We start from the raw sequence: 16,253 nt of genomic DNA on the forward strand, positions 1-16,253 counted from the left end.
AAATAAGATTAAAGTCTCACCATTCATGTCTTCATGATGTGAATGTCTTGACATGACATGTCTTCATGAGTTTATGGATTATATTTTTACAGAATACAATAATTTCTGCAACAGTTTAATTATTGACTTAATTTATTTGACAATGAGATTGTTCCTTGTTACTTTGCAAAATACATGCTCTGGAATATTTTTGTCTGAAAAATATTGAAGACAAGGAAAATTTTCCCTTAGAAAATATTTAAATTCTTGGTAATCATCAAGTTTATTTACATTGAATTTTAGAGAGTGACATAATTCTGGATATCTAGAGAACATATTTTGACAAAATTTCTTATTATTTTTTTGATGAGTTTCCTTAATCAGTGCTTCTGTTCAGTTTTAATTCATTTTATGTTTAGGATTCTTTGAGCTTTTGATTCTGTGGTTTTAAAGTTTACATCCAATTTAAAACACAATTCTAGCTATCATGTCTTTAGTTTTTTGACACCTCTTCCACAAGGGCTCAGTGATACATATATTTGGCAGCTTAAAGTTTTGTACAGTTCACGCAGCTCTCTATTATTTTCTTTTATAAGTTTCTTTTTTGAAATCTGTGTTTCATTTCAGAGTTTCTGTTATGTTTCAAGTCTACATCAAGCCTTTCCTGAAATGTCTAAGGCATTGCTAATCTCATGCAGCTTATTTTTCGTCACTGACATTTCAGATTTCATTTATAGAATTTTGATTTGGGACTTGTCTTTAATGTCTCCATTTAGCATATTAGAGTTTTTCTGTAGTTTCTCAACCTATGAACTGATGTTATAACCACTTAATGTTCTTATCTCCTACATCTACGATCTGTTATTAGTGAGTCATTAGAATTTTTTTGTTGTTCATTGTGGATTATAATTTTCTTTTTTTTTTTTTAATTTTTTTTTTTTTTATAGAGGCATGCTTTATTTATTTGTTTGTTTGTTTTGTTTATACATGCACTGGGTACAGTTAGAAGCGCGGGAGGGTGAGAGAATTCACCAGAGCCAGAGCGGGGAGCAGAGCAGGCAGAAGGACCGAAGTACACTGCTGAGGGGAGCAGCGGGCGGCAGGAGAGGTCTGCGCGCCATGTAGGACCCTCCTCTGGTGGCCGGGGAGCAGCCGGGGATCGAACCGGCGCTGCAGAGGCCGCGGGCAGCTTCGCAACCCAGCGCTCAACCGCTGCGCCACCGGGGAGGCCCGTGGATTATAATTTTCTGCTTCTTCATGACTTGAAGTACCTTGCTGGATTTCAAATATGAAAATTTTAACTTTGCTTGATTTTGGATATTTTATATAAATTTAAATAATGCTTTAACTTTTTTTTTAAAAAAGATTTATTTATTTATGCATACTAGAGCTAGGGTGTAAGCCAGAGGTTGGGGTGGGAGAGGAGAGGATTCAGCAGAGACAGAGTGGGGAGGAGAAAAGGTGGATTGATTGAAATACACTGCTGAGGGGGAGCAGTTGGCGAGGCAGGAAAGGTCTGAAAGTTCTGCTGAGCCATGTGGGTCAAGCTCCCTGGCAGGGGATCAAACTCAGGCTTCAGTAGCTGCTGATAGTTTCATAGTGCTAAGATTAATCCCTTGTGCCACCAAGGAGGCCCCTGCTTTAACTTTCTCATAAAATACAGTTATTAGAAACAATTTGATTTCCTTGGATTTTTGTTTTTTAAGTATATTTTAGATGAGTCTGGAGCAACTTTTAGAAAGTTAATTTCTCCCTACCACAGAGGCAAGGTCTGTCTTAGCTTAATGGATTCTCCATGAGTTAAGCTTTCCTCCTACACCTAATGAGAACAGATTATTTTCTCTGCTCTGTGTTGGAAACAATCCTAATCTTTTTTCAGCTGATTCCTTTTCTGGCCATCAATCACTAACTGAATATTTGAGAGGAACTCTACAAATACCTTCAGTGTTCTCTCTTATGCAGTGCTCTCCTCTCTGTTCTGTGAACTTGAACAATCTTGGACACTGTGGACTCCCAACTGTGAATTTTCAAGTCAAAGAGACTTCTAACTTTCCTGGGTTCCTTTTCCTTTTACCTTTAACTGAACATTTTAAGTTGTCAGAAGGCTAGGAAAACCATTATGATTGCCTTGACTTTTTTTCTTGTTTTATCACTGTCCCTCATTGCTTGAAATTTAATGCTTCAAAATAAGTCAATTTGTATATTTTAGTTCACTTTGTATGTGATTTCAGTCAAGATGGTTAACTGGTCCCTGTTACTCCACCTTAGTTAGAAACAGTAATGTTGTGGATTTATTGTCTGTGACTGACACCCTAAGAGAATCCATGAAATATTTCCTTTATCGATATCTTGCGAACACTTTAGAGGCACATAAATTCTTTCCAATATTATTGGTCAGTCTTGATTTTTTGATGTATAATACTCTGTAAGTAGTATGTTTGATTCAGCTTTTACCATTTCACAAATGCTTATTTTTAATTTTCATGAATGTTTCAAGCCACTTGTAAATAGTCATGATTTAAAAACATCATAACTTAAAATTATACATCATATTAAAAGCAAATATGAGTATTCAAAAATTGGCCAACTAATAATTGTTTTATGATACCTTACTATAATGTATGAGAATGAGTTATTTCAATCTGTTTGTATCATGGAAATTCTGCATATAATGCATTATTATTACATATTCTTTCACAACTTTGTGTCAGTGATTCACATTAGTAGCTTAAAATCAGTCATAATGTGAATATTTATAGTAAATGTATCAAGAAATACTAAAATAAGGCTCCACATTGTTTGTTTTTAATTGTCTAGCCTTCCAAGTGACAAAATGTTAATGATGGAAATTTAACTTAGAGCTTGTCATATCTGTAGATAATATATAGTAAATGACACACCAATTTTTTTCTGTGATTATTCTTAGAGCAAATGAAAAGTGTCATTTTTTGCTTATATTTAAAAAATGTCATTTTTTGCTTATATTTATGCTTAATCCAGTCAAAGTTTTATAGAGCGTTGTAAGGGCAGGAAGGCCACAGGGCAGGATCTCTATGACCCGAGCAGACAGGTGAAGGAGGAGTCCTGGAACCCTCAGTATACTGGGTATACAGCAGGCAGGGGTGCTGGGGGGCCGGGAGGCTGGCAGGCCTCCCAGCCCCCAGCAAGTCTTTACTCTTTCTGGGCTCTCTGTTGTTCTCTTGTGGGCTCTGCTTCTTTGCCGCTCACTTTCACTCTCGTTCTCTCTGCTTCTCTGCTCTCCTGGCGTTTGGTGACACCACCCTTATAAGCCCAGTCTCTCAGCACAGGTGTACCCACTTACGCCCGCCCACACCCTACTCCAGGTGCCCACGATCAGGCATGCATTCAGGACCACAAGGATCTATCATCAATCCTAATGGCGGGAGGGCAGAAAAGCCTGATACTTTTTCATTTATCCTACAAGTATTTTATGAAAAATGATATTTGAAAATATCATGACTGATTTATAATTATTTGTATGTATTATATAGTTGTTCTACAGCTTTGATATTAAGAAATTATATAAACCTGAGTATATGTCTATGTTACGATTTTACTTTTTGGTCATTTGTATTTTGATTTCTAATTCCATTTTGTGACATGTAAATTGATCTAGACAATTTGGCTTGAATGCATAGCTCACATTTCCTTAACTTATTTCCTTGTATAGAGGTTTTTGAGTAAATAACATTTAATGGAATATTAAAACCCTCAATAAGTAAAAACTTCCAATGTGCATTTGCCTCTGCTTAATAATCATGTATGCACCTGGATAGTTCATTTGTTATTTAATGATAAACACGGTTTATTCTCAACTCCTAAAAGAATTTAGACGAATTGAACTGATTATTTTGCATTTCTTTGAGAGTCCAATAAATGTTATTTAGGTTTGGCAGGACCAAAGATGAATATACCTGAGACTGATTTTTCTTTGGGATGTGATTCTTCAGTTTTCTCAAAACTAATATGTGGTTTAATTTGCCATGTAGTTCAAGAAACCCATAACTTAGAACTTTTCATAATTAAAGAGATTCAATATTTACTAAATACTTTGATCGGGTACACTACACAGACTTCTGTTGCAGTGTTTAGCAAATACAGCTGACAGAGACTCCTCCCAGGCTTGTATAATCTGGTACAAGGGAAACAATTAAATGCAATTAAAGATGACTAAAATTTTACTAGGATAGATAATAATTGCAATAGGTTCACACACACACACACAAAAAAAAAAAAACCTCAAAGCTCACCAGAGAGCGTTACAATATAGTTCACAAAAATTTGTCATTTTCTTCCTCCAAAGTATCCAATTAGCAGTTAGTGAAATTTCAGCATTTTTATCTGTGGTAAATCAGAGGGAAAGAGTCAAAGGGGATGTGCAGTTTTTCTTAAACTGCAATGTTTCATGGCTGCGGATCCTCTCCCACCACAGCAATTCAAAAGTCATTCATTATCCTGAAAGCCATCTCCTGGAGAGAAAATGGCATTGGCAAAAGAACTCAAACAAACAATGGTTGAGTGAGAAAGAAGCAGGGTTTTTACCCAGTTCATTGCTGTAGACAGGGGAGGTGAATGGAATAATCGCAAAGTCCACTGTGCTGTTGCATTTAAGAGTTCAATCTATATGAAAGAAGAATCACATTTGTTAAGATTCCTGGGAATCACAAAGAGACTAGATGCTATAAGAGAAGCATATTCAGATAAATATTTATTTCAGTGAATTGTCTTTCTTAAAAATATTCACAATGTATAAGATACTGAAAGGTAGGTGTTATTATTTTTTTGAAATCTGAGAGTTTTCAGATTTCATAAATTGCTTATATATAAAACATATAGTCCTTGGCAGTAGTAGAAGACAAACAATGTAAAGGCTAATGATAACCAACTCATTTAATATCATGCCCGTATGGAGAATAAAGATTTAATTTGAATCTGTATTCTAGCTTTCCAAAAACACTTTTGCCGAGTAGAAGATATAATGAAAGTGATGGTGTAATGAGTTTGTTCTAATGGGAAGACATAATTTTGAACTGGGACAAAATTAAATTGAATACTAATTTGGCCATTTCCAAATGTAAGACAATAAGTATGTACATTCTCATCTGTAAAAAGATGAGAATGATTTACAAATGTTTTGGGGATTGAATTAGATAAAGTTGCATATAAAATGCAATTTGCACTAGGACATAATAAGAACTAACGAAACAGAGATGCTCATTTTGTTACCTCTAGAATCTCTTGATGTCAAAATGTTGCATTATAACATTATTGTACTTTGTGATTAATTTTTCATTCCTCATCAGACTTCATTTGAGGGGAAAAACATGACTATTCAATATAAAGTCTCAACATACTTCATAATTTCATATAATTTTGAAAAGTTAAACCTAAATTAGAAACAAATATATCTTATACTCTACCCCTTTTTGGCAAATATGCTTGTCCTCAGTAATACTTTACTGTGCCAATGATTTTAGAAATAGAAATATGAATTATATATCATAGTCACTAGCTTAGACATCATTCACACTCATTATTTAATATTGCATTGAGGACATAATGTGTGCTGCAGACTATTATAAATGGCTAGGGATTGTCAACAATTAAAAGAATCTGTAGCCTCTAGTTGTGGATGTGGTACTCAAAAACCTTTACAGACATTGCAGATAGTGTGCTATAGGGATCTTTATAAATATAAAATATGGTAGTGAGGGGGGAAAAAAAGCTATATACAAAAGTATGTGAAAAGATATGTAAAAAAATAAATCCAGTAGCAACTGTACTAGGATTTTCTTTCATTTTTAGATGCAATTAAGTATGGAAACAGGAATGATGTCTTGATATCCTAATAAGCAAGGAATGATGCATGTACAGTAAAGCCAAAATCTGAATTGAGTTTTTCCTTAAATTAAAATTTAAACATTTGGGATCAGTGTAAATATATTATTCCTTTTCAAATATATACTCATATTTCTAACTTTTCTCAGAGTTAAATTTGGTAAGCTTCACCCATGTTCAGCAAAATATTATGTCACTACTGATTTAATTCATTCACTACTATCGTTATTAATTCAATATTGTGTTGTTTCTTTCATTGGTCTGTTAATCTACTACTAGTTGTGTATACTTCCTTTCCCCCTGAAATTTTGCTGCTTTACTCCATTTTTTATAATTTTTATTTAATTAATATTTATTTTCAATAGAACATATAAAGGCAGTGAAATGAAATTTCAGTGAAATTGCACCCCAGCGGACCACTTGATTTTCCTTTCTATCATATGGCACATCTGGAAATAAGAATGGTTAAAAACAAGAGTTTTGGAGAAATTCCAAATTATATAATTGCATTTATCATATAAATTATACTCCCTTAAGAAATTTAGTTGAGTGGAATACTCTCACTATTTCTGAAATTCCTCTTTTTGAACCTTATAAAGATTTCTTGTATACTTATAACTCTATATTGCCAGTTAGAATATTTTTTGTATACTCATAACTTACTTTGTAATTTAATGTCCTTATTCAACAGATATAAAACTAGCAATTCCTCATTCTTTTCCCATAAATAATACTATAAAACACTATATTTTTCCATTTCTCTATACAAATTGATAATAATAAATACTATATTTTTAATTTTTTTGAAAAATAATGAAAACTCAGTTCTGTCAAAACTATTAAAACTTTCCTTGCATTCAGTCAAATTAAGAAATTTAATGAATCCGATCTTCTTATCTTCCATCTGTTTTTATTGTCACTGTTAATTCTTGTTGAAAACAGGATTACACCTTTCCCAAAAATGTCTATATCCTAATTCCTGGAACTTAAAAATACATTCCTTAATTGGCAAAGGGATTTTTGCTAATATGATAGAGTTAAAGATCTGAGTTTGGGAAGATTATCCAGGCAGTACCAATGTAATCACTGTTGCTTTATAAACATCAGAAGTTCAAAAGCAAAAGAAATTCTACCTGTGGATGGCAGCTGTATACCCTGCCTAAGAGTTCCATTTGCTCTTCCTGATGAACTACCCTAAAGATTTTAAACCTGTCTAGACAGCTACACTATTGAGTTAAGTTGAATTACTTTCATAATCTTTATATTCTGATAGCACTGTTTTTTATTGAATTCTGGAGGTTACATACAGTTCAGATGGGATTACCTTGGAATTATTTGCTAATGGCAAACCTTCTAAAGTGGTAAATATATTTGAGAGTTGAGTAGTTTGACTCAAGTAAATAAGCAAACTGACTAGAAAATAATAAATAAATATGGATTCTTTCAAAGAGTAGCATTGTATTTCCTGTTTAAGTGATCAAAGAAAGTAGTAGCCTGCATTTCAACATCCTGGGATGAGTCAGGATGAAAGACAAGATACTCTACTCTTCAAGGAAAGACAGTTGTCTCTTTCCACTGCATAAATTTGAAAAGTATATACTTTGCCAAGGAACTTTTCAAAGGCATAAAGTTAGAAGGCATCATTAGTGTGACAACTCACTATGATCAATCATTTCAGTGACATACATAAGGATTATTTCCATGTTTGGATCCTCATTCTCAATGGTCTTTACAATGTTCCTGAGAGCGCTCTCTGTAGCCTGGAATTTGAGGATCTAAAGACCCATTCAATTCATTATGAAGCCCATTATTTCACCTGCTGCCAAAATATACTTTTCAAAATATATTCTATTTCCTCTTTACTGAAATATCAAAAGCTTTTTTTTTTTTTAGTATGGTTTACTTTTAGGTGTAGGTTGATTATTTTTAAGCTTACTTTAATGACAACATGTTTTTGCTGGTGTGACCATTGGGTGACTGGTTTTAGATGAGTCTTGGTCTAGCAGCCCAAATCATGATGCTGGTTACTTAAACTGCCTTAATTGTCTTTTCTCTTCCTTCTCAAAGTGAGTTTTAACTTTTGTCTTCACAAGAAGTCTTGAGAGATATTTAATATCTTCCTTTATAAAAGTAAAATAGTGGTTGTTGATTTCATAGAGCATGTGTTCTAGACATTCAAGATCTGAAAATTTCCCAGAACATTAACCTAGATATTTCTGTTTTATTTCAAATGCAAAATGCCACACTTGAAACAAGCATAGGCCAAAATACTACTGACGTTTGTTTTTGCCAAATATGTTACTCGAAAGTGCATGAGAAAATGTACTTGTTTTCTCATGAAACCAAATTCAAGCAAGATATTTGCATATTGAAAAATAACTTGCACAGATTTTTTTTAATAGGATAGACAATGTCAAAGCAGTAGTTTGAGTAGTTTTTTATAAATACATTGAAACTGTCTGTGATGATCCTAGAGAACCTGACTGAGAAACTAGAATTATTAAGGAACAGTTCATTTCAAGCAACAGCTCATTTTAAAACATTGTTATTTTTCTCTACTTTTCTTTAAAAAAAGGGAAGAAAAGAAACTAATTCAGGTCTTTTTTTTTTTCTTCCTAAGTTAAGCTTTATTTTTCATAATTATATCATCCTAGACATGAAATGCAGTGACAGTAGATATCACATCAAAACATTTTACTCTTAATCCAGAACACCACAAGAAGATGTATAAGTAAGGAAATAAGCTTTGACATCGTTGTCAAGTCAAAATTGTAGGTAATTATTTTAAAGTAGGTCTTCTTTTATATTTTAAAACTGAAGGAACAAAAGTGGCCATAATTATTTTGCCATGGAAATGTAAAAATAGTACAGTCCATAATTTAGGAGTTATCAGTTCTATTCTCTGTGTGATGCAGCAGGAACATAGCAAATAAAACATTTATGTGAAAAATATAACATTAAAATGAGCTGAGTGCAATTCACGTTATCATATAGATGATTTGAATAATGTACATTTCATTTGAATGTTGTGTCATTTAGTACCCTTCCACACCCATTTAGTGTGGAAATTTAGTGCAATGGTGTGCGCAAATACATGGCATATGTAGTATGTGTAGTATATGTGGTATATGCAGGGATTTTCTTAGCCAAAATGACACTGATGTTTTTTTCTGAATATGTTAATCAAAAGTGTGTGGGTAAATGTACTTGCTTTTTCATAATGCCAAAATTCAAGCAAGATATTTGCATATTGAGAAATAAAATTTAGGAAAAATACGATTTTTTGGGAGATGGTTAAAACAATATCAAAGTCATCACACCACCACACTACAAACTTGTTTCCTTGATATTCCTAATTAGTGACTATTCCATGGAGAACAAAATTTCCTTTTTTAAAAAATAAGTTTTTGTCCTTTCTCTGCTGCATATTGACAAGTCAAACATGTAAAATACTTTGAAAGATATTAGAGAAATTTCCTTGGGTGCTTCAGGCAATGGGGACAGACAAAAACAGTCTGTTAATAAATCTTAAGAGGAAATAAGATATGAATCTGGAAAAATACAGACTAGAAATAACTGTAATGATACATCACACTTTGTTTTTATGAAAGTAGAATAGCATGTCCTTTAATCCCTGATGAAGAGTTCTATAATCTTATGATCTTCATAGATTTTAAATTAAGGTAGTAACACTGTTGAAAGTGAATTTAAATTTATTTTAGATGTTTTATTTTTGGAATCAAAGGGATCCAGAGTATTTCTTTCAGCCATAATGGCTGTGTTTCTGGTGCACCTGCTTTAATTTGTAGGAATGAACAATAAGAAAATTGTAGGTTTATGCTAAAATATACAAACTAAAAATAATAGACTTTTAACTGGAGTTGATATGGCACGGGTTGAATTTAGGTTGGGTTTCTGAATTTAGTTCCATGGAAAAAGACAATTGATCTATTGATGTTTGTAGCAATAACAGCTCGTATTTCTTTAAGTCTAAGTAGACACCAGATGCTGTCATTAATACTTTCTGTGTATTATACTACATTGTTGTCACTACTTTGTGTGTAAACTTATGATGAGACTACATTCCTATAAACACAGGTTAAGCTGAAAATCTCATAAGCTGAAAACAGATTTACTACACCTACTCTACTGAACACCCCGTCTTAGCTTATGTCCTCTTTGCTCACCCTCAAGTTTCTGTGGCTGACTGGGAGTCCTGCTCTTTGCTGCTGCCTTGGTAAAGATCAAAATTCAAGGTTTGGTTTCTACTGAACGTGTTTCACTTTCACCCCATCACATAGTCAAAAAGTCCTAAGTTGAACCATGGTAACTCAGGGACCATATGTGTTCTGCATCAACATAAAATAGATTACATTTTATGATGCCTATATCTAAATTAAAATAAGAAAATGTAAATGTATATTTTTATCAAAGTTGATGAAGAATCATTCAATAGGGCATTCATTGATAGAAGAAAGTCACTGAGCTTATGTTGTTGTAGAAATAAATTCTAGCCTTTTACCCAGGCAGAGGAAGAGCAAGTGGTACTTCAGGAATGGTGAGGTCAGGAGAAGTTTTATTACTCATGCATGAGGTCCCAGACCTGGGTACCCCAGCAAGGTTTGAGCACCGGTTTAAAGACCAAGGGTTCCTTTTATACACAACTGTCTCCATATCTGTTACATTCATAGCATCATTTTTCAGCAGACACAACCATTTGTGGCAAAGTCCCCAGACAAGGGGGGCAAGACAAAGGGGAAAGATGCAGGCATTCGAGGATGGCCTTGGAGAGATAGACCAGCTGGTTGGCTGCTCAACCTTGTAGATGAGAGTGCTGAGGCCCTGGCCTTGAATCTTGAAAGGGAAGGAGCTGTAAGTAAGCAAACTTGTTAAATATGCCTGCATTGGAGTGTTCATTGCACCTGGGCTGGAAGTTCTGCTGGAATCTTTATTATATTCATATGCTTAATATATTTTCACTTCAATGTTTTAGGAAATTCATCACCATAATGCAAGTAAGACAAAAATTAATAAGCCCTAGTGTTTATCTTACAGGGATTATGACTAGTAAGAGTTGTTCAATCTGTTGACAAAATCCTTCCAGGTTTTATTTCTTGTAATCCATCAACTCAAATTCTCAAATTCTGCCATATTTTAATGATACCTTTCCTGACTTCTCCAAACACCAATAATTTTTCATTCTTCCTTTTTACTTATTTGGGAAACAGTCTCAATAATATTTGTAAAGGGATCGTTTAAAGATAGCCATTTTTTTCTCATAAACTGCAAAGACCTCCACAAATCAAATATACCAATATGTATTTCCACTTCTAATATTCATATTAAAGCCTACGTGTGTAATTATTCATAAATACAATTTGATAATTAGTTATGATTATAGGATAATAGATGCAGCATATATCTACCTACACTTAGAGATCTCACCTATGAAATACCAAGTGAAAATGATAAAATGTTATTATTTTTCAGAAGAGGATGCATGACATTGCCCAAAGAAATTTTAAATAAAATGCTTTCAATCATTTATGGAAATGGTATGATAGGCATAACATCAATAAAGCAAACTGTATGCAATTACTAGTCTCAGTCTAGTAATCGATTCAAAGCCATTTTCTCTCATAGTACTTCACGTACTCAAGGACTTTTGTTTGTGTGTTTTAATGCTGACTGAGTTTTGCACTACATTAAGAGACCATTGAACAGGTAAGCTACTTCAAGAACGGTACACTTGACTTTGTGAAGGCCATGTTCTCAGTGGCAATTTTGCAAAACACAAGTAAGTACTGTCATCGAGCATGAATTAAAACACTTGAACTCTTTTGTATCATCACTATTCAACAGTTTTACCAGTTCATTTCCTAGTGAAAAAGATACATAGATAAATAGCATTTGAGTTTACTTTTTGGCACAATGGCAGTTAACTTACAATTGAGATTATGCAGCATCTATTATCCATCACAGTTATATTTAGCTCCTGTAAAAGTCATCTCTGGGAAGATATTTGTAAGGTATAGTTATTATTCAAAACCCAATTGAACTGACATATCAAAATTTTGTATTTTTTCCTCTAAGGTTAATGAATATTTACAAAGTTAATCAAGAATTGATATAATAATTCAGGAAAAATCTGGCATACATTTATATTTTTTGCTTTGAATAATCAAGATTTTTGCTAACATTCATCACATTTAAAAGGTAATCACTAAAGTATTTATTTCTCCCAGCAGAACATGAGAGACATGGAAACTAAAGCAATGGTAGGGGAAATTGTTTTGGAAAAAGAAAACATTTTCTACACTGAAGAATAAAGGAAAAAGTTCACTTATGTATTTATTCAATGAGCATAAATGCAACATTTAGCCTGAATCAGGCAATATGGCAATATCTAAACCGAAAAATGACTTGGAGGTGATGGTGTCCTTAACTCTCTGGTGGACAGACTGAAGTAAGGAAACAAATCTGAAAACTTATTTAGTGGTTCAAAGAGGTAGTACTGAATATTAAACAACAAATCATTATGGGTTTGATAGGGTTTGAGCTTATTAATATCTTCAACCGAAGTAAACAGTTATTTTAAAAATATTTTATGTTTTAAGAGATTTGAAATTTTTTTCCTAGGTAAACAGTTTCAAGCACTTCACCTTTGTAATATTTTGGTTTTGAAGCCTAACTATGTTTCCAACAGACTATCAATAAAACCAGTGAACAAGAGAGATATTCTGGGTAGTTCTACAGATTAAATAAGTGCCATTTATTTATTTTAATGCATTGTCTTCTTTAGGACATGACATTGTATTTTGCTAATTGACAGAAAAGTACTTTGGTTAAAGAAAAACCTGATAACACCAGCAGTAAAAACTATATTTTGTGGGCCTCCCCAGGTGGCGCAGTGGTTGAGCGCTGGGCTGCGAGGCTGCCCGCAGCCTCTGCAGCGCTGGTTCGTTCCCTGGCCACCAGCGAGGGTCCCACCAAAAAAACAGAACAAAACTTTATTTTGTGAGGAATGAAATGTTGACTTTCACTCTAAATGTGCTGGGGAGGGGAAACCTCCAAATGCTAGTTATTTTAAGATTGTATGCAGGGTTTGATATTTTTGTGTCCCATGTGTTATCCTTGTTTTTTTTTTCCTTATTATTGATTTTAGACTACCATAGACATATATGCTTATTTCAATGAAAAACTAAATTAATTGGGCCTCCCCGGTGGCGCAGCGGTTGAGGGCTGGGTAGCAAAACTGCCCACAACCTCTGCTGCGCCGGTTCGATGCCCGGCTGCTCCCCGGCCACCGGAGGAGGGTCCCACGTGGCGCGCAGACCTCTCCTGCCGCCCGCTGCTCCCCTCAGCAGTGTACTTCGGTCCTTCTGCCTGTTCTGCTCCCCGCTCTGGCTCTGGTGAATTCTCTCACCCTCCCACGCTTCTGACTGTACCCACTGCTTGTATTAATAAATAAAATAAAATAAAATAAATCTTAAAAATAAAATAAAATAAAAACTAAATTCAGGTAATCAAAGTAACCCTCAGTCAAGATACCATGGCTGTCTTTTGATTATTTCCACATTATTTTCCTATACATATCCTGCATAGCAGGGAGTAAAATAAATGCTAATAAAGGAAGTTCTTCCTGTCTCCACTTTCTTTCTCTCTCCTTTGTCACAACACAGCAAAAAGCTCATCTACAAACCACCAAGACATTCCTCACCAGGAAACCAGAAAGTTAATTAACTGGTAATTTGTTCTTACACTTTTCAGCTCCCAGAATAATCATGAGACATAAAGCTTATTTTTAAGCCACCTAGTGCATTATATTTTGTTATAGCAGCTCATGCTGACTAAAACACACACAAAAACCACACCCAAAGAGGCACACACAAATTCCGTATATTTACAGTTAAAATGGGACTTTATATTACTTTTTGCTAATCTTTATTGAGAAGGGCTTCATGGAGGCCTTTCCAATTCATCAAGTTGGGGGATTTACTCTGACTTTCAAAGCACCGTGGTTTACCATTCTGGGGATTTAAGTAGCTTTTTATATCCTTTTAAAAATTAAATAATTTATTTTTAACAAATTGAGAAGCAATTTTGTTATTGATTCATACTTTTTACATATTTCCCTTAAAATACTTTTTTTTTGCCTAGAGTTATTAAAATTGGACATGTTAAATATACTTTTAGTCTTTGTGTTATAATTTGGATATTTGTAAATATGACTTACTTATCCTAGTAAAGAGTAGAAAATGATTTTGGCTTTTAATTTTATTCATCTTTAGATTTTCCATAACACCTATCATAGTGGTTGCATAAGGTAGATATTTAATAAATATCTCTCAGATATTGAAATAATCCAGTATTAATATTGCAAGGCTCCAGCTATTAAGTGATACTATTTTTTTAATGAGATTTAAGCAAATGTTTACAGTTTAATTAGTAGATTTTATTAAATTTTAATTCTTATCTTTTTTTATTTATATTTACCAATCACAGGACAATAGTTTAACACTACTTACTTTCTGCAAGGTTAATCAAAATAATAAGAGTAACATATAAGTTAAGTTTTGAGATTACTTTTCCTAGATCTCTCAACCAAACAAAAATTGTTTCAGAAAGCTTATTCAAAACCAAATCTTTTGTGAATACCTACAGTGTATCCAAGACTTTTATATAATGACTTCTGATTGTATTAACAAAAACATTAAACTCTTTGGAGAGAGAAAAAACAATATGTTCAAATTCTCAGTAAGCCATATATCACAGGATGTAATTGCTAAGTGACATTAACACAATGATGTCATTGATCAACATTTGAGAAAAAAACAGTTAATTGCAATTGTCTTAATCAAATAAATATATTTTTTTATAGAGGCATGTTTTTATTTTATTTGTTTGTTTGTTTTTTGTTTATACATGCACTGGGTACAGTCAGAAGCGCGGGAGGGTGAGAGAATTCACCAGAGCCAGAGCGGGGAGCAGAGCAGGCAGAAGGACCGAAGTACACTGCTGAGGGGAGCAGCGGGCGGCAGGAGGGGTCTGCACTCCATGTGGGACCCTCCTCTGGCGGCTGGGGAGCAGCCGGGGATCGAACCTGGGCCGCAGAGGCCGCGGGCAGCTTCGCAACCCAGCGCTCAACCACTGCGCCACCGGGGAGGCCCCAAATAAATATATTTTTATTTAAATTCCAGATCGTGCATGTGCAAAAGAAGAAGTCTGAACTCTTATATTTTTCTTTTTTTTTTAAACTTTTGCTTCCTTTTATTTTACGTTGAACTTATTCCCTTGCCATAAGTTTTTGTTTCTTCAGTTTCTTCTGCGATATATTTTTCTTCTGTGCCACCTCCTCTTCTGGTTTAGGAACAATCTGCTCTTTTTCAGTAAGGATCATCTCAATGTGGCAGGGGGAGCTCATGTATGCGTTAATCTCACCATGACCTCTGTTCTCATTTTAGGGCCTTTGTTCACCTGGATATGCTCAATGACCAGAGAATCTACATCTAAACCCTTAAGTTCGGCATTACTCTTTGCATTTTTAAGCTTGTGCAGTAAAAATTCAGCACTCTTTTTGGGCCACTGACCTTGCGTCCAACCCCACTGTTTGGCCTGGGCACACCTGCCAACGCCACCGTTGTAACGACGGAATGGCACGCACTGCTTCTGTAGAGTGACATCCTTTAGATACTTGGTGGCTTTTCAGATATGCATACCCTTGATGGCCTGGGCAGTTTCACGAGTGTTCTTAAAATGAACACGGAGATTTGAACCTCTTGATTTGCATGATTTTGTAGGGTTTTCTGGGTCAAGTGAGTAGCGAACCATTTTCAGAGATCACTAAGGCCGCATACAGGAAGAGTCTTATAATATTTCAAAGAAGTTTGTTTTGAAATAAATATTGAGTGATAGTTAATATGGCAATTTTATAATTTAAAAGTAAAACTTTTTCAGAACATTCCAAAATGGAGCTTTATTTTTTTTAATATTTGATTTTCATTATTTTTTTATTTTTTATATAAATGTGGAAGATTTATTATAAGTATTATCACAATGTTGTGCCCTTCTACATAAATCTCCTTTTTTTTTTTTTGCCTTTTTTTAAATTTGAATTTTATTTTTATATTCCCCATACAATTACAACCCCTTATTTTGACCTCATGCTCTCCTTTCCCTGCCCCCCACCCCCCATAGAGTGTCTCTGGTTCATAGTTGTTTGTTGATTTTGATATTTTCCTTTCTTATAGTTATTCTTTTTCCTGGTCCCTTATTTAAGTTTTCTAGATTCCTGCTATGAGTGAGGCCATCCGGCATTTTTCTTTTTCTTTCTGACTTATTTCGCTGAGCATGATCCCTTCCAGCGCCATCCATGTTGCTGCAAATTGCATGTGTTTATCTTTTTTGAATGCTGA

The 16,253-nt window shown here is 34.1% G+C and overlaps 1 pseudogene; it reads right to left on the reverse strand.

Annotated features, from left to right (window-relative positions):
• Positions 1-15,081: 15,081 nt before the first annotated feature.
• On the reverse strand, positions 15,082-15,711 carry LOC119260696 (60S ribosomal protein L17-like; annotated as a pseudogene).
• Between the last annotated feature and the right edge of the window lie 542 nt (positions 15,712-16,253).

The sequence above is a fragment of the Talpa occidentalis genome, unplaced genomic scaffold (assembly GCF_014898055.3).
Source record: "Talpa occidentalis isolate TD23 unplaced genomic scaffold, MPIMG_talOcc4v2.1 talOcc4.6, whole genome shotgun sequence".
NCBI classification, from domain to species: Eukaryota; Metazoa; Chordata; class Mammalia; order Eulipotyphla; family Talpidae; genus Talpa; species Talpa occidentalis.